This window comes from Callithrix jacchus, chromosome 19 (genome assembly GCF_049354715.1).
Source record: "Callithrix jacchus isolate 240 chromosome 19, calJac240_pri, whole genome shotgun sequence".
NCBI lineage: Eukaryota > Metazoa > Chordata > Mammalia > Primates > Cebidae > Callithrix > Callithrix jacchus.
This window is the reverse complement of record NC_133520.1, coordinates 48,414,184-48,437,218: the sequence shown is the minus strand read 5'-3', so window position 1 is coordinate 48,437,218 and position 23,035 is coordinate 48,414,184. Positions and strand designations below refer to the sequence as shown.

At 44.6% G+C, this 23,035-nt stretch overlaps 1 long non-coding RNA gene across 1 annotated transcript; it reads left to right on the top strand.

Annotated features, from left to right (window-relative positions):
- Positions 1 to 290: 290 nt before the first annotated feature.
- LOC118149534 (uncharacterized) lies at positions 291 to 21,967 on the top strand. Its single transcript, XR_013529958.1, has 3 exons — positions 291 to 402; positions 4,835 to 5,054; positions 20,047 to 21,967. It is a non-coding gene; the product is annotated as an uncharacterized LOC118149534 (long non-coding RNA).
- The last annotated feature ends 1,068 nt before the right edge of the window (positions 21,968 to 23,035 follow it).

Here is a 23,035-nt window from a genome sequence, read left to right as displayed (position 1 = left end):
CATTCCAGGGGGAAGCCTTTCCTTGGAGTTTTTTCTTGGAAGCCCTGGGCTCCCCTTTACCCACCTCTGCAGTCCTGTGCCCGCTCCCTTCTCTGTCCCAACTCTCCGATCTTGGTACAGGTAGCTTTCCTGGCCCATTGCCTGTCCTCGGTGCCCACTGTCCATGTAATCACATACTTCTCATATTTTAACTTTATTTCCTTGTAGCTACTTACTTTTAAATTCATTTACCATTTTTGTTTTACCTCAGAAGTTTACTAACTGTTGCAATTAATTAATAATTTTTTGAGACAGGGTTGCCCAGGCTGGAGTGCAGTGACACAAACGAGGCTCACTGCAGCCTCAACCTCCTGGCCTCAAGCGATCCTCCTGCCTCAGCCTCCCTAGTAGCTGGGACTGCAGGTATGTGCCAGCACACTCGGCTAATTTTCAATTTTTTTGTCAAGATACAGTCTCGCTATGTTGCCAGGTTGGTCTCAAATTCCTGGGCTCAAGTGATCCTCCTGCCTCGGCCTCCCAAAGTGCTGGGATTATAGGCAGGAGCCACCATGCCCAGCCACTTGCTGCAATCTAAAAAGTGAACCACAATAAAGCAAAGTCAGCGGAGACAAGAAGGCAAGGAATTGAGCTTGCTGGTAAAAACTTGTTCCATTCCATCCATTGGTAAGATTTGGTCAAACTTGATTTTTTCCATCATGCCTTTTTTCTCCCCTTGGTGCCTTTAGGTAGGAGAATATCTGATGTAAGCCACAGAGTTTTACTCACAAATAGCACATCAGAAGTCTGGAGATTGGCAGTCCCAGAGGTGGTTCATACACTGCTTCCACCGTGTCAGGAACCTGGATGGGCTGCTCTTGGCTTTCCCTTTTCTGGTGCCAGCTCTGTGCAGCTGCAGAACAGAGCACCAGGTCCTCACAAGGCAACGTCCAAGCTAGGAGGCAGGGAGAGCGCTCTCCTATCAGGGAGGAGTATCTTTTCCCAGGTGTCCCAGATCTGAGTCGAATCACATGCCTGCCTCAAAGGAGCAAAGAAGGAATGAGATTTCCATGATTCATTCAGCTCAACTGTGATTCATTCCAGGGCACCAGACATAAAGCCAGATGCGACCTGAACACAACTGGCATTCAGCTAGCAAGAAAGAGGTGTGGAATGGAATGGCTGTTAGGAAAGCCAACCATGGCCTCTGTCACCCAGTTGCTCCCTGGGTGCTCACTTCAGAACTGGCATTCAAGTGATAACACCAATGCTCAGTATCTCATAGCATTTTGCAGTTTGCAAAGCTTTCATGTACATTGTTTCATTCGATTCTCACCACCACCGTGAGAGATGCAAGAACAGTTGTGCTTCTCTTTCTTGGACAGAGAGGGAGACTGAGGACTGTAGGCAGCGAGTGATTCACCCATGGTTTTGCAGCTTCTCAGAGCTAGAAATAGAACAAGGCTTGACATGGACGTCCAATATCTTTTCTATAATTTCTTCCAATGAGTGCGTGTGGAATATTACTGGCAACTCATAGATGTAAGTTGCTCTGTAAGTTCTGTGTGACTTTCCTCCATGGGCTGATGCCCTACGTGCTCCCAACAGATGTAGCGTGATGGGTGCTGTGTGGCTGAGCAGAGGCAGCTGCGGAGGAGTGCGTGGTGAGACATTTTTACAAGACATGTCTTGTGCAAACTAAGCAGTGCCTGGAATGAGGATGGTGTCCTGTGCTGAAGCAGCAGATGGAGGCTGCAGATGTGTGAAGGCTGCGTTCTGCCCACGTGGAATACAAGAGCTCCACAAGGCATCGTGGCTGTCCAACTTCCTGTCAGAATTGGCACTGAAAGGAGTGCCAGCTCCTAGCTTACACTTGATTTAAACCAAATAAGAGAGAGGAGATGGCTTTAAGGAAGCATCTGGGTGCACGGACAGCAGAGAAAAGCAGGAGATTGAAGGCAGTGAGAGTTCCCAGGATTTACAAACGGATCCCCTTGTCATTGCTTGTTATCTGGTCCCATGTCTGGTCCCCACCTCACGGTCAGCTGAAAAGCTGTCTGATAATGCGCTCTGGCAGGTATTGCTAGCAGCATGCTATGTTGAAAACTCCTTTTGGAAAATAGTTTGGAAATATATATGATATGTGAAAATGTAAGACCACTGAAACCATGGACCCCATTCTTGAGACTTCATATTAAGAAATAACTAAAATAAAGGAAATAATTAAAATGAAGGAGGCTAGGTGCAGTGGCTCACATCTGTCACCCCAGCACTTTGGGAGACTGAAGCGGGCAGATCACTTAAGGCTGGGAGTTTGGGACCAGCTTGGCAAACATGGAGAAACTGCATCTCTACTAAAAATACAAAAATTAGCCTGATGTGGTGGTGTGTACCTGTAATCCCAGCTACCCAAGAGGCTAAAGCATGAGAATCATTTGAACCAAGGAGGCGGAGGCTGCAGTGAGCCGAGATTGCACCACTGTGCTCCAGCCTGGGCAGCAGAGAGAGACTCCATCTCATAAACGAAACGAAACTAAACTAATGTAATAAAATGAAGGAAAACATCCATAGGTATGGCGATGGCTGTTATTTTGTTGTGCGTATGCAAGTGAAGAGTTGGAAGCAACCTAAGCCTTCAACAGCAGCGACCCTGTGGTCTACTTGATGGAGTCTAAGCCATGTTAACAAGCAGAATTATGAAGAGGGTGATGCATTCAACAAATATTTATCGAATGCCTCTACTAGGCCAAGCGCTGTGTTACAGACGGAAACAGTGAACAAAGCAGTGCAAGCCACGCCTCCTCCCAGCTGATGCTCTAGTGTGAACGGCAAAGGAGAGCTGATGCAACTAGAAAAAGGTGCAGACTCAGAGTTAAGTGAAAAACGCAGAGGAGAAAAATTACACCTATCACGTGACTCTTTCCATACAATGTGTTCAATTCCATGAGCAAGGATTGAAAGGAAACAAGGGGCCGGGCGTGGTGGCTCAAGCCTGTAATCCCAGCACTTTGGGAGGCCGAGGCGGGTGGATCACGAGGTCATGAGATCGAGACCATCCTGGTCAAAATGGTGAAACCCAGTCTCTACTAAAGATACAAAAAATTAGCTGGGCGTGGTGGCACGTGCCTGTAGTCCCAGCTACTCAGGAGGCTGAGGCAGGAGAATTGCCTGAACCCAGGAGGCGGAGGTTGTGGTGAGCCAAGATCGCACCATTGCACTCCAGCCTGGGTAACAAGAGTGAAACTCAGTCTCAAAAAAAAAAAGAAAGGAAACACAGATAAATACAGCCAGCTGATGGGTGCTGTGGCTCCGAACCAGTTTCTTTCCTTTATTCTTCTTCTAATGTCTTTAGTGCAATATTTTTTTAAAAATCAAAACAAGAAAAATATCTGATACTTTTATCATGTGCTCTCCTGTTTCAAAAGAGGTATATTTATCCAACTTTGTAGAAGCCAAAGAAAAAAATATCATAAAAACATGTTTGTTGAAAGAAGGGAAGGCTGGGTGTCGTGGCTCACATCTGTAATCCCAGCACTTTTGGAGGCTGAGGTGAGAGGAGTTCGCTTGAGTCCAGGAGTTCGAGAACAGTGTAGGCAACACAGGAGATCCTATCTGTACAAAACATTAAACAATTAGCCAGGTGTGGTGGCGCATGCCTGTGGTCCCAGCTACTCGGGAGGCTGAAGTGGGAGGATAGCTCGAGCCCAGTAGGTGGAGACTGCAGTGAGTTGTGCTCATCTCACTGCACTCCAACCTGTATAACAGAATGAGACCCTACACCCGAATCCCCAGAAAAAAGGAAGAAGGGAGGAAGGAAGGAAAAGAGAAGGGAAGGGAGGGAAATGGACAGATGTAGCTTTTGTGTTTATTTTAGGCTTTAATCTGAGCCCTTTTTTCTGCACACTTATCTCTCTAGGTTCCAAGCCCATGAGAATGAAATGAAAGGTCTAAAATATCATTCTGATTTGTTTTTGCAAATGATTCCGTGTATATCGTCACCACTGTAGTTCACTTGAGATCTAGTAAAGGCAAATTCTCTAAACATCTACAAAAACATCAAGTATCTGGGGACCTCCTGCAGCCAAATTGTATTATAACCTCTAAATTCTTTTTTTTTTTTTTTTTTTTTTTGAGACGGAGTTTCGCTCTTGTTACCCAGGCTGGAGTGCAATGGCGCGATCTCAGCTCATCTCCACCTCCTGGGTTCAGGCAATTCTCCTGCCTCAGCCTCCTGAGTAGCTGGGATTACAGGCACGTGCAACCATGACCAGCTAATTTTTTGTATTTTTAATAGAGACAGGGTTTCACCATGTTGACCAGGATGGTCTCAATCTCTTGACCTCGTGATCCACCGGCCTCAGCCTCCCAAAGTGCTGGGATTACAGGCATAAGCCACCGTGCCTGGTTTTTTTTTTTTTTTTTTTGAGAAGGAGTCTTACTCTGTTACCAGGCTGGAGTGCAGTGGCATGATCTCGGCTCACTGCAACCTCTGCCTCCCAGGTTCAAGTGATTCTCCTACCTCAGTCTCCCGAGTAGCTGGGACTACAGGCACCTGCCACCACGCCTGGCTAATTTTTGTATTTTTAGTAGAGGCAGGGTTTCACCATGTTGGCCAGGATGGTTTCAATCTCTTGACCTTGTGATCTGCCCACCTCGGCCTCCCAAAGTGCTGGGATTACAGGCGTGAGTCACAGCGCCTGGCCATAACCTCTAACTGTAAACTGTTTTCATAAGTACCTACTGTCTAAGTCCCAACCACCCATCCAGCTAGACGCAGGTGGCTCTATGTAGACTTTACTGTTGTAGGAAGACTGTGCTGTGTATTTCTTTTAAAACACTTTCTTTTCTTGTTTTCCAGATCCAGTGGGCAGAGTCCAGGGCACTTTTGGTAAAGAGGTAGAATTATGAAGCCCTTTTTTGCTGCTCCCTATGTTTTCTACCATCTGCTTCCATATTCCAGCTAGTTAGATTCCACCTGCTGCTTCAGCCATGTCATTTGTCTTCAGCTCCTGCCCTGGGCTCCTCTGTGACATTGCCCTGAACCGAACAGCTGTTGTTTCAGGACAGGCTGCATTTCTGTGAGTACAAGATGGTCTTTGCAGGTGGCTGGTACATGAATTTTAAGCTTGTTGAGTGCTTTGAGATAGGAAGCTAAAAATACATGTGAGAGGTGTGTGTGTATGTGTGTGTTTGTGTGTGTGTGTGTGTGAGAGAGAGATTATTCTTTGTACAAAGAAAACGTGGCAAGGGGTTAATGCTGCTGATGTTGCTGAGTCATCACAATCAAATACTGTTTATCAAGCTTCCTTCATATCAGTAATGTCAAGGGCTTGCAGATTCTTATAAGACAAGGGCTGGTTTCTCTTTTCCTCCTCTCCCTGTACTCAACCTTCAACATCATTCCACCCTTCCACCTCTTGCCTGAGCAGTTTTGTACTGGTTTTTGGACTAAGACTTGCATACTCAATGTTTCGAAGAACAGGAGTGCTGTGGTCAAAGAGGCATGTCCTAACCCGCAAAGCACACACCCTCACACCTTCTCAAAGAATACGACAGACATCACTTGAGCCTCTCTAAGGAAGCCCTGAAATGGTGTATCATCCTCTCTCATGGGGAGGATATTAAATACAAGTAGAGGGGTTCTGCTTTCAATAATGTCTTAGAGACTCCTTCCAATAAAGCCTTGTGGTGGCGCTAGAGATGCAGCACTAGATCCCCCTGTTGCAGGTGTGGAGAATCCCCTCACCTGCTGGAAGTGTGTAGGCAGACAGGAAGGCCACATCCAGTGATTGATCATGGCAGGGATATAAAGGCCGGTCTACTTTGGACCAACATGGGACAGACAACATGGGCCATGTTAGTTCCAGCACTCCTCATGGGTAATCTGTCACTAGCCCTACATCAATCTGAACTCCTCTCTGCCCAATCCTGCTTCTGTCTCCTTCTTGATACAGCTGTTAACCCAAGGGCCCTCCGTGAGAAATATTTAACCCTGCCTACTATGCACCTCGCTGTCTGCTTCCTGGAGAGCCCAATCTGCAATGATTGATTCTAGAAATGACTCAAGAAAGAGAAGATGGCTGGGCATAGTGGCTCGTGCCTACAATCACAGCATGTTGGGAGGCTAAGGTGGGAAGATCACTTGAAGCCAGGAGTTTAAGAACAGCCTGGGCAACATAGTGAGACCTTGTATGTATTAAATTTTTTTTTTAGAAATTAGTTGGACATGGTAGTGCGCTCCTGTAGTCTCAATTACTCAGGAGGCTGAGGCAAAAAGATCTCTCAAACCCAGGAGTTTGAGGCTACAGTGAGCTATGTTTGTGCCACTGCATTCTAGCCTAGGTGACAGAGTGAGACCTTGTTAAAAAGGAGAGAAGGTAGGGGGAGAGGGATGGAAGAAAGAAATGAAGAAAAAGAAAGAAAGGAAGGAAGGAGAGATACACAGAGAGAAAGGAAGGAAGGGAGTGAGGGAAGGAAGGAAGGAATAAAGAAGGAGGGAGGGAGGGAGAGAGGGAAGGAGGGAAAGCAAGTGTTAGATGAAATTTGAGATGAATCGCTCCCTGGCTGGCAATGAGGAACCTGTGGCTGGTGGTCAGTGGAGCAAAGACAGGCCTGGCACAATGTGGTGACCCAGTTGTTATGGCTTGTCGCTCTACTGAATGGTAGGCCAGAGGCAAGGAATGTTCTAGCTGGTGGAGGTATCTGGCATTTTAGGAATATGTGGAAATGGTAACTACAAGGACAACAGAATTGGGGAGCCACTGATGATCTGGAAGAAAGGGATGAAAGGCTAAGTGTATTACGAAGCTCTTATATTTTCCAGGAGGAGGACAGAGAAAGCTCAGGACAAGGCACAGGACTTCATTGTCAGCGTGGCAGAACTCCAGAGAGTTCTTGTGCATGAATGTTCATTGCAGCATTCTTTACAATTGCCAAAAGGTGGAAACAGCCCAAACGTCCATCACTGAACTGATGGATATCAAAACATATATCCACACCGCATGTGAAATACGATTTAGTCATAAAAGGAATGAAGTGCTGACACATGCTCCATGGTCAGACCTTGAAAACACAATGTTAAGTGAAAGAAGGCAGTCTCAAGAGTCCAGATATTATATATTCCATTCATATAAAAGTCCAGAAGAGGGAAATCTATAGAGACAGTAGATTTGTGGTTGCTTAGGGCTAGGGGTGGGCTAAGTCATAGAGATAGGTGAATGATAGCTAAAAGCAGTGAGTTTTCTTTTAAAGGTGATGAAAATGTTCTAATTTTAACCACAGTTAAAATGACTCCATGAATATACTAGAAAATAGTGAATTGAATGCATTAAATGAGTGACTTGGATGATATATGTAAGGTATATCTCAATAACGTTATTTAAAAAATAAAGGTTGGGCTGGGCGCAGTGCCTCATGCCTGTAATCCCAGCACTTTGGGAGGTTGAGGCGGATGGATCATGAGGTCAGGAGTTCGAGACCAGCCTGACCAACAGAGTGAAACCCTGTCTCTACTAAAAATACAAAAATTAGCCAGGCGTGTTGGCATGCACCTGTAGTCCCAGTTACTTAGGAGGCTGAGGCAAGAGAATCGCTTGAACCTGGGAGGCGGGGGTTGCAGTGAGCCAAGATCACACCACTGTACTCCAACCTCGGTGACAGAGCGAGACTCTGTCTCAAAATAAATACATACATAAATACATAAATAATAATAACAAAGGTGGGAATACCTAGGTGCAGACACCTTACAATACTAAATGGCAGGGGGCTGGGGGAAGAGGCCTTCTGCTGGTAATTGAGGCAAAACTCTCACCTCCATGGAGCAGCAAGACTCGCTCCCTCAGCCACGCAGAGTTCTCTTAAGATGATCTGACTGTTGATGGATAAATGCTGTCATTCATTGACATACCAGTTGACACACTGCAACAAAAATCACTGTGATGAGGGCAGAAAAAGTAAGTTCTACTAGATTCACCAAATCAATGACAAATGAGCAAGTCTACTTTCATAGCTGGGCAGACCTTTATAAAGCAAGCTGAGCACATTTCCATCAGGCCAGGCTGAGTCAGACTTTTCCAGCCATTGTGCGTCTCTACCGCTGCTTTCTGTCACCTCTTAAAGGGCATCAGAGGTTATTCCACAGAGGCGAAATTCCTGGTGACATATTTCTGGGAGACACATGATAAGGAGCCAGAGATTTCTGGTTATAGAATTGCCTCTGCCACCAAAGGCTGAAGATCTTTTGGAAATTCATTTAACTAAATGCGGAAAATTTCATTTTTTTTTTCCATCTAAAAACGCAGAGGGTGTACTCTGTGGTAACCTAACCTCTTGCAATGAGGATATTCTAGATGCTATTTTATGGGATACCTGAGAGCCTTTTGGTCTGATTCTGGATTTCAGGCTGAAATTCTACAGAGTACAATAACTGTGTAGTTGAATGTCATATTCTAAGACTGAGTTGAGCATCATCTGCCAAAAAGGGTCCTTCTGGCTTTGTTCTTATGGGAAGTCAGGAGCAGTGAGTGGTCCTATTATGTGGTTCTGGCACTCGGCTTTCCTAAGCTTTCATCTTGGAGAGGACTCTGGATCCCATCACCGCCCTCCATTAGAAGCTCTTCCAGCAGAATTGCCAAAGACCTCATCATTTCCAATAGCCTTTTAGTAGTTATTACCTTCTCTGTGGTAACATTTAATACCCTTATACCCCATGTTGTCTACAAAGCTCTCCCATTCTATGACTTCATGATGTTTTTTGTCTTTCTGCTACTCTGCTTCTTCTGGAACACACTTTGTCTGTCTCATGGGTCCTTCTGTGTTGTCCTCGCTTTGGAGTGGACATCCTTCCCTGTCTTCCCTTGGCCTTCGTCTCTCCCTTCTCCACTGGCTTCTTCAGGGAGATGACTCACTCTCACAACTTCAGCTGTTATTTTTGTGTCTCTCTGTCCTGGAACACATCTCCACCTCTGACCACGTTCTGGAATTGTAAGTTTCTAATGGCTTGCTGAACATCATCACTTGAATGTCCTGCCAATGCACTGAATTCAGCATACTCAAAATAGACCTTGTCTTTGTCCCCAAAGTGGTTCTGTTTCCTAACTAGCGTTTCCCAGGCACCTGGTGTCAAAACTCCCAAGGCATCCATTGATTACCATGGACACCTCCCCTACCCTCAGATCCCATATTGGGTCTGGTCTTCACAGTGTCTTGGCAACCTCTTAACTTTTGGATCTTCTGTGCCCCACTCAGTGGTAGACTTGCAGCTCTCATCCTCCCTTTCTCATGCCGTTGGGTATGAGAAAGTTTCCCTGATGGTGCTCTAGCTTCCATCCCCTCAGCCTCTTCGGCAAACGTCTCCATTGTTGCTGGCATTGCGTGCTTCTCTCCTCACTCTTCAGACTTTGTGTTTACATCAGTATTGTAATATCCTTCATGTCTGTGGAGAACAAGTTATCTATGCACTTATTTATTTTTCAGAGAAAAGGTCTCTGTCATCTAGGCTGGAGTGCAATGGCATGATCATGGCTTACTGTAACCTTGACCTCCTGGGCTCAAGCAATCCTCTAGACTCAGCCTCTTGAGTAGCTAGGACTATGGGTGTGTGCTACCATGCCTGGCTAAGTTTTATATTTTTTTGTAGAGATGGGGTCTTGCTATATTGCCCATTCTGGTCTTGAACTCTTGGCTTCCAGCAATCCTCTTACCTCAGCCTCCCAAAGTGCTGGGATTATAGGCATCAACCACTATGCCTGGCCTATATATCAACCTCTTCCTCCCATTAGCTTATGTTTAATTAAAATATTATTCACATACCATAAACTCTACCTTTCAAAAATACATGATTGAGTGGTTTTCAGTATACTCACAAGGTCCTGCAACCATCGCCACCATCTAGTCCCAGAACATTTTCATCATTCCAAAAAGAAATCCTGTACCATTTAGCAGTCTTTTCCCATTCTTCCCTTTTCCCAGCTCCTGGCAAACACTAATTGATTCTTTGTCTCGGTGCATTTGCCTATTCTGGATATTTCATATGAATGCAATCATACAACACGGTCCTTTGTGGCTGGCTTCTTTCACTTAGCATAGTGTCGACAAGGTTCATCTATGTGACAGCATATATCAGAACTTCATTCTTTACTGTTGAATACTCTGGCTTCTATTCAGATCTCTTTTGCTGTTTATGGTTGAATGATATTTCATTGTATCAATACCACCATTTTGTTTATTCAGTTCTTGATAGATGTTTGGATTTTTTCCACCTTTGGCAATGACGAATAATGCTGCTATAAATACTCACGTCCAAGTCTTTGTTTAAACACCTATATTCATTTCTCTTGGGTATATATCCAGGAGTACAAAGGCTGGATTCATGGTTGACTTTTTGAGGAACTTCCAACTGTTTTTCAAAATGGCTGCACTATTTCACATTCTTACCATCAATGTATGGGGCCTCCAATGTGTCCTTGTTCTTGTCAACACTTGCTATTGTCTTTCTTTTCTAGCCATCCTAGTGGATGTGAAATTTGCATTTTCCTACTGACTAAAATGCTTAGCATGTTTTCATGTGCTTTTGATTATTTGTATATCTTCTTTGGAGAGATTTAAAACTACTTCTCTATTTTTTTCATTAAATATTTTTAGACAGAATATTTGTGCTTTATTTTTTACTAGTTTTATTTTTAATTTTAATTTATCATGCCATATTGCAAATATCAAAGGTAAATTAAAATAATAAAACCAACACCCATATTCTTAAGAAATAAAATGTTACTAGCCAGGCATGGTGGCTTACACCTGTAATCCCAGCCCTTTGGGAGGCTGAGGCAGTGGGCAAATCACTTGTGGTCAGAACCTCGAGACCAGCCTGACAAATATGGTGAAACCCTGTCTCTACTGATAATACAAAAATTAGCTGGAAGTGGTGGTGCCTACCTGTCATCTCAGCTACATGGGAGGCTGAGGCAGGAGAATTGCTTGAACCCAAGAGGCAGAGGTTGCAGTGCACCACTGCACTCCTGCCTGAGCAACAGAGTAAGACTCCATATATAATAATAATAATAATAATAATAGATAAAATATTACCAGTGCCTTTAAAACCTTTGTGTACTTCCTGCTGATTGTATTCCTTCTCTATCCCTCCCCAGGGTATTTTACTTTTCTGTTTAACATTCCTATGATTTTTATTTGAAATCTCTCATTCCTTAACAACATTGCTTTTAAGCTTATATAAATTGTATCCTATTATATGTTCTCTTCTGCAAGTTGATATTTTTATTTAACTTTATGCTTATGAAATTCATCCATGGTAATATGTTTAGCTCTGGTTCATTCGTTTTCTCTGTTTTATTTCACTATATGAATATACCACAATAGACTTATCCATTTTTATGATTTGCCCCCCCAAATCAGTCTTCACACTGCTACTACAGAGATCTTTGTAAAATGTAAATTTGATTTGAATGCTTCCCTGTTTAAAATCTGCTAGTGTCTTCTCTTTGCCATCAGAAAGGAAAAAAAAATCTGAAGTTGTTTGCATGGTATAAAAACTCCTTGTGATCTGCATATAAATTCCTTGTGATCTGGTCTCTGTTACTTCTTCAGACTCATCTTTTTGTCTCGCTGCTCATAATATTTTCACTCCATCTTTCAGCAGTTTAACCATGTGTTTAGTGTGTGTTTTTATATATTTTTGTATGTGTGCATTTTATTTATCCTGCCTGGGTTCTCTCTGAGCTTCTTAAATCCATGGTTTGTTGTTTTTCATTAATTTTGAAAAATTGCTCATTTTATTCTTCAAATATTTCTTCCCCTCCTTTCTCTCTCCTCCTCTTCCTTCTCTTTCTCAGATTCAAGTTCCATGAATGGGTTGGGTATGGTGACTCATGCCTGTTGTCCCAGAGAGTACTTTGGAAGGCAGAGGTGGGAGGATTCCTTGAAGCCCAGAGTTCAAGACCAGCCTGGGCAACAGGGAGACCTTATGTTTACAAAAAATTAAAAAAATAGCCAGTATGGTGGCATGCACCTGTAGTTCTAGTACTTAGCAGGCTAAGGTGGGAGGATCACTTGAAACCAGGAATTCAAGGTTACAGTGAGCAATGATTGCATCACTGCACTCCAGCTAGGACAACAAAGAGAGACTTTGTTTTGAGAAAAAAATCTATAAATGTTAGACCATTTGATATTGTCCAACTGTCAGTGGATTCCCTGTTGTTTTTTTCTATTCTTTTTTTCTCTTTGTTTCATTTTGAATAATCTACTTTGTCTATATTCAAGTTAACTTTTTTCCTTAGCTGTGTCCAACTTTCTAATAAGCTTATAAAAGAAATGCTTGATATCTGATACTGCATTTTCTATTGCTAGTATTTCCATTTGTCTTCTTAAGAGAGTTTCCACTTCCCTGCTTAAATGTCTTATCTGTTCACGCATTGGCCCATCTTTTCCACTAGGTACTAACATATTCATCACAGTTATAAAAGTCCCTGTCTAATAGTTACATAATCTGGGTCATCTCTGGGTCTGATTCTATTGATTCCTTTGTCTCCTGATAGTAAGTTGTGTTTTCTTTGATTTTTTTTTGTGTATCTTGTAACCTGTTATTGAATGATGGTCATCATTTATAGAATAGTAGTGAATTAGGTAAATATTATTTACGCCTAGAAATAGAAACACCCCTTCTTTCAGCACATTAGTACGTGTGTAGTGGGTGGTTAGTCAATCTAGTTAGTAGTTGAGAAGGATTTGGATGTTGTGGTTTATTATCCTCAGTGCACCACAGGCTTCATATTTCCCTGTGGTGGGCTGCCAGAGGGACTTCTCAGTGTTTGTGCTCTCCTTTCAGCTTCAGTCATCTCTGCACATCAGTCTGATAGGGGTTCCCTCTCCACACCTTCCCCTTCTGTAGTGGGAGACTACTATTATTACTTAGTGCTGGGCTCATTGTGAGGGGTAGGCAGCTAGGGGAGGACCAGAGACAGCACCTGTCATTGATATGAGTGTGCAGGAAGTGAATACTGCCTCTTGGTCCAGCTCAGTTTTAGGCAGGGCCTGGGTGCCTCAGGTGTGAGGACTTCTTGGGATTCCTCCCTTTTCCCCCATCATAGCCAGACTTTGCCGTGTATCTTTGGTATATCTTGGGCAGGAGAGTATTTCCTACCTCTTCCCTGCAACAGCAGACTCCTGCCATATATTGGCACAGGATCATGGATCAGTGACGTTTTCCTGTCCCTCCTTCTGGAGCAGACAACTGATGCTTCTACCCTTCCTCCAGACATAGTAGGTCTTTCTTTGGATAATTCTGGGGCAGGGGCAGGATAGAGGGGTTTTTACTCTTTCCTTAGAAGCAGACAGGAGTTCTTCTTCCTTTTGTTCATCAGCCCTGGGGGAGACAGGGTTGCTGCTGCTCCCTCATGGCATGAGCTGATTGCATCATAGGAGAGGAAGGTCTGAGGAAGCAAGCAGTGTTTCATGCCTGTCCTGAGAGGCAGCATTCACTTCCTGCACACTTGTGTCAATGACAGGTGTGCTCTCTGTGGTCCTCCCCTAGCTGCCTTAAATCTTTCTTGCAGGTACTTGGTGGAGATTTATGGAGACCTTGGGATGAGTGCAAACTTTCTATATATCTGACTCTCAGTTCTAAACGGATAGGCTAGCCACCTATGGCTTTGAGGAATTTCTTCAATTTTTAGCTGATTTCTTTCTACAGACTCCTACCACTACTTCTTTCTCCTCCTGTTCTCTTCTAGTGGTAAAAAAGTTAATGTTTCATTTGTCTTTGTAGGCACTTGTCACTCATTAAAATTTAGTTCCTTTGGTTGCTTTTAAACCTCAGCTCTCTATTGGGTTCAAGGCAAGCTCTGATTTTGTAGATGATCCAGTTTTCTCTCAGCATTAGGATATGAGAAATATTCTTTTGGGGGCTTTGCACAACCTAAGAAGACATAGAACTCCCTGACTCATCTCTTTGCGCCTTCTCTTTGTATCCTAAGGCCTGTGGGAACAGAGCATTCTGTGCTACTGAGGCCATGCCACGCTGTTCCCTCTGCTAGAACTGTCCTGACCTATCACTTTCTTTTGCTTTTATTTATTATGTTGTTGTTTATCAAATTTATTCAGACATAGTTTAAAGCAAGCGTGTTAAAAGTCTTTCAAGTACTAAAGGCAGAGGTCCCTGCTCCTTCTCTCCCCCTTTTAAATCCCTTTCCAATGGGCTCCATGCTTGACTCCTTAGCTGATTATTTTGGCATCTACCTTCATATTTCCAAATAACATGCTTAGATGGCTGCGTGTTGAATTTTCAGCTTTCTATCACTATCAAATTACATTCCATTATGACGTATGGGGATTTGTCTCTCTTATCTTTTTCCTCCACCACAAACATCCACCTGTTTGTTTCTCCCATCCCAACTCCAAAAACTTTTATCATCATGTTGATAAGATTAATATTTAGGGGTTACTTTAATATGACTTTTTTTGAGACAGGGTCTCACTCTGTCACCCAGTCTGGAGTGTACTGGTGTGATCTCAGCTCACTGCAACCTCTGTCTCCCAGGCTCAAGTGGTTCTCCTGCCTCAGCCTCATGAGTGGCTGGGATTATAGGTGTGTGCCACCAAGCCTGGCTAATTTTAAAAATATTTTTAGTAGACAGGCTTTCGCCATGTTGGCCAGGCTGGTCTTGAACTCCTGGACTCAAGTGATCCACCTGCCTTGGCCTCCCAAAGTGCTGGAATTGCAGGCATTAGCCACTGCTCCTGGCCTAATATGACTTAAATGATTTTTTGATTAAATGTTAATCAAAACATAGCCATGCCATAGATTGTAATTACTTTAACTTTCATAAAAAATATTTTGCTTTCTCTGGAGTTGTCATTGTCTTATTTGCTTGTCTGCTTCATTTCTATCACCAATCCAATCCTAATAATTAGTTGAACCCTAAACTCTGTGTTCATGTCTCAACTTTTTCTTGATGCATTCCAATGCAACAGGTAACCTATCAATTTCATCTTCTTTCTAACATGCTCTAGTTTGGACCAGCTGCCTTTTATGCCTGGAATGTAGCTGTTATCCTGGGTCTTGCTTCTCTATCAACCTGGTGAATTCTCTGTGTGTTAATCTGTTTTTACATTGCCATAAAGAACTACCTGAGACTGGCTAGTTTATGAAGAAAAGAGGTTTGATTGACTCAAAGTTCCACAGACTTAACAGGAGGCGAAGACTGGAAAGCCTCAGGAAACTTACAATCATGGCAGAAGGCAAAGGGGAAGCAAGCACCTTGTTCACATGGTGGCAGGAAAGAGAGAGAGAGAGTGAAAGGGGAAGTGCCCCACACTCAAACACCCAGATCTCCTGAGAACTCACTCACTATCACGAGAACAGCATGGGGGAAATCCACTGCCATGATCCAATCACCTCCCACCAGGTCCCTCCCCCAACACTGGGAATTACAATTCAACATGAGATTTGGGTGGGGACACAGAGACAAACCATATCAACCTGTTTCCTGTGGCTGTGTCTTTATCTTTTCTTTTGTTTCTTTCAGTATTTTATAACTTCCTTAGCTAATTGATGTTCCCAAGGTTTATGACAGGTAAATTTATAAGATTTTACACATCAAAACATTGAAACATTTATTTTTTCCTATGTGGTTAATGGTTAATTTTAGGTGTCAACTTGACTGGATTAAGAGCAACTAGATAACTGTTAAAGTAGTATTTTTTAATGTGTCTGTAAGGATTTTCCCAGGGGAGGTTGGCAGGTTAGTCAGTGGACTAAGTGGAGAAGATCCAACCTCAGTGTGGGTAGCACCATCCAGTCAGCTGGGGGCTTGGGTAGAACAAAGACAAAGAGGAAGGGCAGATTCACCCTCTCTCTTCTGGAGCTGGAATGTCCTTCTTGTGACCTTGCACATCAGAGCATTAGACCTTTGGACTCCAGGACTTTCACCAGGGGCCTCCCCAGTTCTCAGGTCTTTCAGACTTGGGCTGAGCCATGCTACTGGCTTCCCTAGTTCTCCAACTTGTTGATGCCCTTTCATGGGACTTCTCAGCCTCCATAACTGCATGGGCAAATTCCTCTAATAGATCCTCTTTTATCGTTCTCTCTCTACGTATATATTCTATTGGTTCTGTCTCTCTGGAGAACTCTGACTACTATGCCCTGAAATCTGATTGATAATTTGACTGGGTAAAGTGTTCTATGTTGGAAATAATATACCCTTTACATTTTATAGACATTTCGCATTGTCTTCTCTTTCTGGTGCCATTTTGATTTCTGCTCCATTGTTTGTCTCTGGCATTCTGAAATTTTATGACAATATCCTGGGTACTTCCTGTATCCTTAGAAAAAGAAACCCTTTTGGTTCTAGGAAATTATGTTATGTTGTTGATAATTTCTTCCTGTTTCTTTTCTCTTTTCAGGAACTCCTTTTGGGTATTAGATCTCCTAAATTGGTACTCTAGTTTTCTTATCGTGTCTTCTGTGGTCTATCTATTTTTCTGTCTGCTTCACTTTTCTTGCTTTTGATAAGTTTCTCATATTTTTAATTTTTAAGAGTTGTTTTTTTCTCTGAATGTTCATGTTTGAAAACATTCTGTTTTTGTTTTATGAAAGCAATATCTTTTCTCTCTGGTGATACTTAAGAGAAGTTTGTACATTTTCTTCTGTGTAACTTCTGTTTCTTTCAAGTTTCCTTTTGTTGTTTGTTATTTTGGTTTCTAACATCTATTTTAGGGGCTTTTCTCAAGTGTCTGGTTTTCTTGGTTGCTCATTGTTAAGAGTGGCTTACTAAGAAGACTGTTGAAAGCTGTGTGTTTGTTCGTGAGGCTGGTGGAATTGTAGGAATCACTGTAAGGAATGTAACTCGGCTGTTGGGTTGAAAAAATAACCGTTAGTAGCATGAAGCCTTTCTTACAGGGAAAGTCAGATTCCTCTGTGAAGGCTCTTCCAATATCTTACCTAGAGAGATAGTATGTGCCACCAGCACGCTGGGAACTGAGTTTGGGAAAAGGGATGGGGATTTCAGCATCTATAAATAAGTGTTCACTGAGCCCTTTTGCTCTCAGTATTGTGCCCTCACTCCCAGCTGGACCTCCATCTCTAGTCCGGGGATCTTCTTCAGAGAACAAGCCTCCTGTCTCTTGCTGGGGCATCCACCCAACTCTTTGGTGGGAGGGAAAGGGAGGGAGTTGGGGAGAGGATCTCAGAATCTAACTCATAAGCAACTTAGCACCATTCACTTATACCTACTTTTACACACAGACACACACAGACACACACACATGCAAGCATACACATGTGCACACACATGCATATATGCAGACACACGCACACACATGCATATATGCAGACACACGCACACACATGCATATATGCAGACACACGCACACACATGCATATATGCAGACACACGCACACACATGCATATATGCAGACACACGCACACACGCATATATGCAGACACACGCACACACGCATATATGCAGACACACGCACACACATGCATATATGCAGACACACGCACACGCACACACCTGTTTTCCAGAGGTAACCACCGCCACCGATTCTTGTGACTTTGGGGATTCTCTGGTGTTAATTGGATTGATTCTTGGCCTCCTCCAATACTGGTTTAGCATTCAGCTTTCTCAGGTCTTCTAATTCATTATCACTCTCCCCAACTCACCCAAGCCCTCCCATCGGACCTTGAGAGATTAATCTGTCATCAGTATGTCAAATAAAAAAGTAGCTGGGTGTGGCAGCTCACGCCTCTATTCCCAGCTACTCAGGAGGCTGAGGTGAGAGGATCACTTGAGCCCAGAAAGTCAAGACTGCAGTGAGCTGTGATCGTGCCCCTGTGTTCCAGCCTGGCAACAGAGGGATGCCCTGGCTCCACAAAACAAAACAAAATGTAACAAAAATAACCCCAATCAAACAGAACAACAACAAAAAATCAGAGAAGGTTCAGGGGAGGAGTTAATGGAAGTGGCCCAAGTAAAGACAGGTGACTACAGGCTTCTGAATAAAGATGGCAACTTAAGCCTACACGTTTACCATTTCTCCCACCCGAAATGATAGCGAAGTAACTGTTTTGAAGGCAAAAACAAACAAACAACAACAAAAAAGACCTCTCAGGAGAAAAAGATGGGAGGAGAGAGGTAGCTCACATTAGGGAGTTATGAAGAATATAGTAATCAAGATCAGGCCAGGCATGGTGGCTCACGCCTGTAACCCCAGCACTTTGGGAGGCTGAGGCGGGAGGATCACATGAGCCCAGACAATCAAGACGAGCCTGGCTAACAAAGTGAAACCCAGTAGCTACTAAAAATAATTTTTTTAAAGTTAGCTGGGCCTGTTGGCAGCTGTGGTCCCTGATGCTCAAGAGGCTGGGGTGGGAGCATTGCTTAAACCTAGGAGTTTGAGGCTGCAGTGAGCCATGATTGTGCCATGGCACTCCAGCCTAACAGCAAGATCCTGTCTCAAAAAAAAAAAAAAGGAAAAGAAGTTGGGGTACAGCTGCATGGGAAGTTTGAGTTTCTCATGGGTGGCTAAGGTGAACGGTACTGACAGACTTGAAGGGATCCATCCTCATGGCCTATTTCAGTGGAAGGTGAGTCAAATGTCCAGGCCTAAAGTGTTTGACTAGAGCCATGGAGCCTAATGTCCATGGGTAGTTGACATTATGAAGTCTCTGGGCCATGGTTCTCTCTTGTGATAGAAACAAGCTTATTCCAGCAGACACTCAAGTTTTTGGCATCACCAATCTCTGCTGAAGCCCTCAGTTGGTGGGGCCTTTTGGAAAGGGTAGGTGTCCCTGGAACAAGCACATGGAGCTTCCTCAAGGTGCTCTGACAAGGGAAATATTGGGGCCCAGGGGAAAGTCTTATGGAGCACAGGGGCTCTCTACCCAATGTACACAGAAGCCAATGCTGGCCAGGCACTGTGGCTCACGCCTGTAATCCCGGCACTTTGGGAGGTGGAGGCGGGCGGATCATGAGGTCAGTTGATCGAGACCATCTTGGCTAACACAGTGAAACCCTGTCTCTACTGAAAATATGAAAAAAAAATTTTTAGCTGGATGTGGTGGCACACACCTGTAGTCCCAGCTACTCAGGAGGCTGAGGCAGGAAAATCGCTTGAACCTGGGAGGTGGAGGTTGCAGTGAGCTGAGATTGTGCTACCACACCCCAGCCTGGGTGACAGAGCAAGAATTCATCACACACACACACACACACACACACACACACACACACACACGAAGCCAATACTATGGCATGGGCTTTTGAGAAAAAAAGAGAGGTTTTATTGCAAGATGGGCCAGCAAGAAGACAGGAGGGAGGCTGAAAGCTCTCTCCTCCACTGGGGGTATGGGACAAGTTTTAAGGGCTCCCAGGGCATGGGAAAGGACTTAGGAATAGTTGTCTGAGCAGGGTCTGATAGGAGGATTTTACATTTGACCATTTAGGGTAAGGTATGTTGAAGCAGATTTTACCCCTGATCTTTGGGGCCAATGGACTCCTCACGTCTGAAAGAGTTCCAGCATTCAGGTTCTGGAACTTATGGAAGGACTTAGTGGTTCTGGGTGTTATTGGGGTGAATGCCTTTTCTATTGCTCGGGCTACATGATTGCAGTTTCTGGCTGTGTTATACCTACATGGTAACTTGACATTTTGTTATCAACCAAGTAGGCCGAGTTTCAGTTAGGCATGGTGGCATGTGCCTGTGTCCCGGCTACTCGGGAGGCTGAGGTGGGAAGATTGCTTGAGCCCTGGAGGTCAAGGCTGCAATGAGCCATAATTGTGCCACTGCACTCCAGCCTGGGTGACTCAGCAAGACATTGTCTCAAAAAAAAAAAAAAATATATATATATATATATGTGTGTGTGTGTGTGTGTGTGTGTGTGTGTATATATATATATATATGTATATGTGCGAACATAAAATTCGATTTAGTGAACTCAGAGTTCATGATGGTTGATGATAAGACTTTTGCCAGGCAGAGGTTTGGGGAGAGTAAAATGTTACAAAAATTCCAGATGGTGAGAAGCGTCTGTGATCTCTTGCTGTTATTCCTTCCCCCAGGACTGTCTTTCTGGCATGGTTCAATCGGTCACACAGACTCCATGACCCTGTGCCCCATGCCCTTGAATGGAGATGTGGGTTGCTGCTGGCACCAGGCCCCTGCCCATCCCGTGGATGACACGTCTGACCCACGTCCCCTCATGCCCTCCTGCTGACAAGACTGTGCTCACCAGCTTTGATAAAACCAAAGAGTGGGGAACAGCTTCTGGTCACCTGCTGGAGAGGCAGCATCTACACAGGGTGGCCTCTGTCCCCTCCTTGGCTGTTGGCTTTTTACACGTCAGTGTCCTCATTTCCCCCACAAGACCAAGGGCGCCTGACACTCCGTGTTACTCAGTGACTTCATTTGTGAAGAGAAGGGAAACAGGGCCAGTGCTGTGTTTCTCTAACACCGAGATCGACCTTTCAACACCAGAACAGCTGGTAGAAGGACACAGTTTTCCTCATCCTCACAGCTCTGGAGAAGAGGAAGAAAACACTCCCAGTTAAATAAAAAGCTTCAAAAGGCATCGTAAATTCCCATAGCGGGATATTTAAAGAATGATTTTAACGATCAGACTAAATAAGGCGACCTGACTCCGTGCCTGGAAAACTCACCCGGCTCAGGAGAGCTTTGTCATTATTACCTCATCTGAGAGCCACTTAACCCAGGCAGGCCCTGGACATGCCTTGCTGCCTGATCTCATGCGGGACTGCCGGTGCAGCGCAGGCAGGTGGCAGGCTGGCCCTGCCTCCTCACAGGCCCTGCCTGGTCACCACTGTTCGGATCCCATTCTTGTTTCTGTGCTGCTCAGAGAGCATAGAGGACACCTGCATGAACAGCAGCCGAGGCAGGGTCAAGGCAGGGGGTGGGCGCAGGTGTGCTCCTCCTTTCTGTCCATTCCTGCTGGGGGGCATTTCTCTAGGGAGAGGGAGTTAGGGTTTCTCTACAGCAAGAAACCCCCTTGCCCTTCCTCTCCATGATTTTGTGAGGATTCCCGATTCTGGCTCACGTGGTCCAAGTCCATTCAGAGATGCAGGTGTGAGCCAAGCCCCTGCCACTGACTTACTGTGTTAGCGAATAAATCACTAAGACTCTTTGGACAATTTGGGGACATTTAGGGGCCTTCCAGTTTGCAGTATTCTGTAATTCTGACAGCTCTCTGGGTGTCCATGGGTAATGCACAATTTTGCCTTTTATTGGCAGGCGCTGAGGATCATATTGATTTGGTTTGGTCTGAGAAGCAAGGAGGCCCAGGCACGCATCTTCTCCTAATTAATTTTTCATGCTCCATGGCAGCGATTCCTCCTACAGCCAGGAGAGGCTGTGCAGCGGCTTCTCTGATGCTTTTTTTTTTTTTTTTTAGCATTGGTTGTCAGCAGAAATGGCCCACCTCCTGGTCCTGCAGTCCCAGTGGGTGTCTGGGGAGGGGACACAGCTGTCCCTTCTGTCTTCTCAAAGACAGATGGCAGGGAGGAATTGGGGGACGGGACGGGGGGAGAGAGAAAGGAAGACAGAAAGGGAGAGGGCAGGAAAGAGGAAGAGAAGAGAGAGAGAGAGAGAGAGAGAGAGAGAGAGAGAGAGAGAGAATGGCTTGAATAATTGAATGAGAATTGTCTTCCCCAAGTTCGGCATGGTGGCTCATGCCTGTAATCCCAACACTTTGGGAGGCTGAGGCAGATGGATCACTCGAGGTCAGGAGTTTGAGAGCAGCTTGGCCAACGTGGTGAAATCCCATCTCTACTAAAAATACAAAAATTAGCTGGGCATGGTGGCGCACGCCTGTAATCCCAGCTACTCAGGCAGGAGAATGGCTTGAACCTGGGAGGCGGAGGTTGCAGTGAGCCAAGACTGCGCCACTGTATTCCAGCCTGGGCGACAGAGTGAGACTGTCTCAAAAAAAAAAAAAAAAAAAAAAAGCAACAACAACAAAAAAGAGAATTATCTTCCCTGAAAATGAAAAGGATTGTTTCCCAGCAGGAAAGCACTGGAGCCCCGGCACCCCCGATGGCTTCCTCTGGGTCAATGACAGCATAGCTGCAATGTGAGCTCCTGTTGGTTTTCTTCACTGAAGTAGGGCTGCTTTTGCCGTGAGTTAAGACATCAACCTATTTTGATCTTTCCAAATAGTCACTGAAAATAGTGGGGTGCATCCCCACATGCTCTCAGAGGGCTGTTTTTCTCTTACGGAGAAGTCCTGTGGGTCTTGTCCCACGGGGCCATGGAGATGTGGTTGGCACAGGGGACACCCCTTCATGCTTAGAGCACAATCGTACTGCTGTGGACTTGCTTTGTCTGAGCTCCACCAGGCTGTGAACGCTCTGGAGAGAGGAAGTCTGTTTTGTTTGTCTGGCTCCCAGGACCCCATCCAAAATCAGGAACCTAGGAGGTATCCATCAAACAGTTGTTCAGTGGATGGGAAATAAAGGAACATAAATATGACCCTTGCTGGCTGGGCGCAGTGGCTCATGCCTGTAATCCCAGCACTTTGGGAGGCTGAGACGAGCGAATCACGAGGTCAGGAGTTCAAGACAAGCCTGGCCAAAATGGTGAAACCCCGTCTCTACTAAAAATACAAAAATTAGCCGGGCATGGTGGCATGTGCCTATAATCTCAACTACTCAGGAGGCTGAGGCAGGAGGATCGCTTGAACTCAGGAGGCATAGGTTGCAGTGAGCTGAGATTATGCCACCGCACTCCAGCCTGGATGACAGAGCAAGACTCTGTTTCAAAAAAAGACTCTTGCTTGTATCTTCCCTGGGCCTCCCAGGCTCTGGCACTTAGACAAATGGTTCCAGTCTACAGAAGATGATTCTGTAGCACTGTGGTTTAGGAGCACAGGGCAGAGGTTCAGCCCAATGATCGCCCTTCAGTGCGTCAAATGCCCTGTGCTTCACTGCCAGCCTTTTTGAGGTGGCTGAGAAAGTTTACATTCAATGTCAAAATGCTCTCCTTGGGGAACATCTAACATGGTTCCCTTGAGAAAGTAAGTTAATTTCTCAGGTTGCT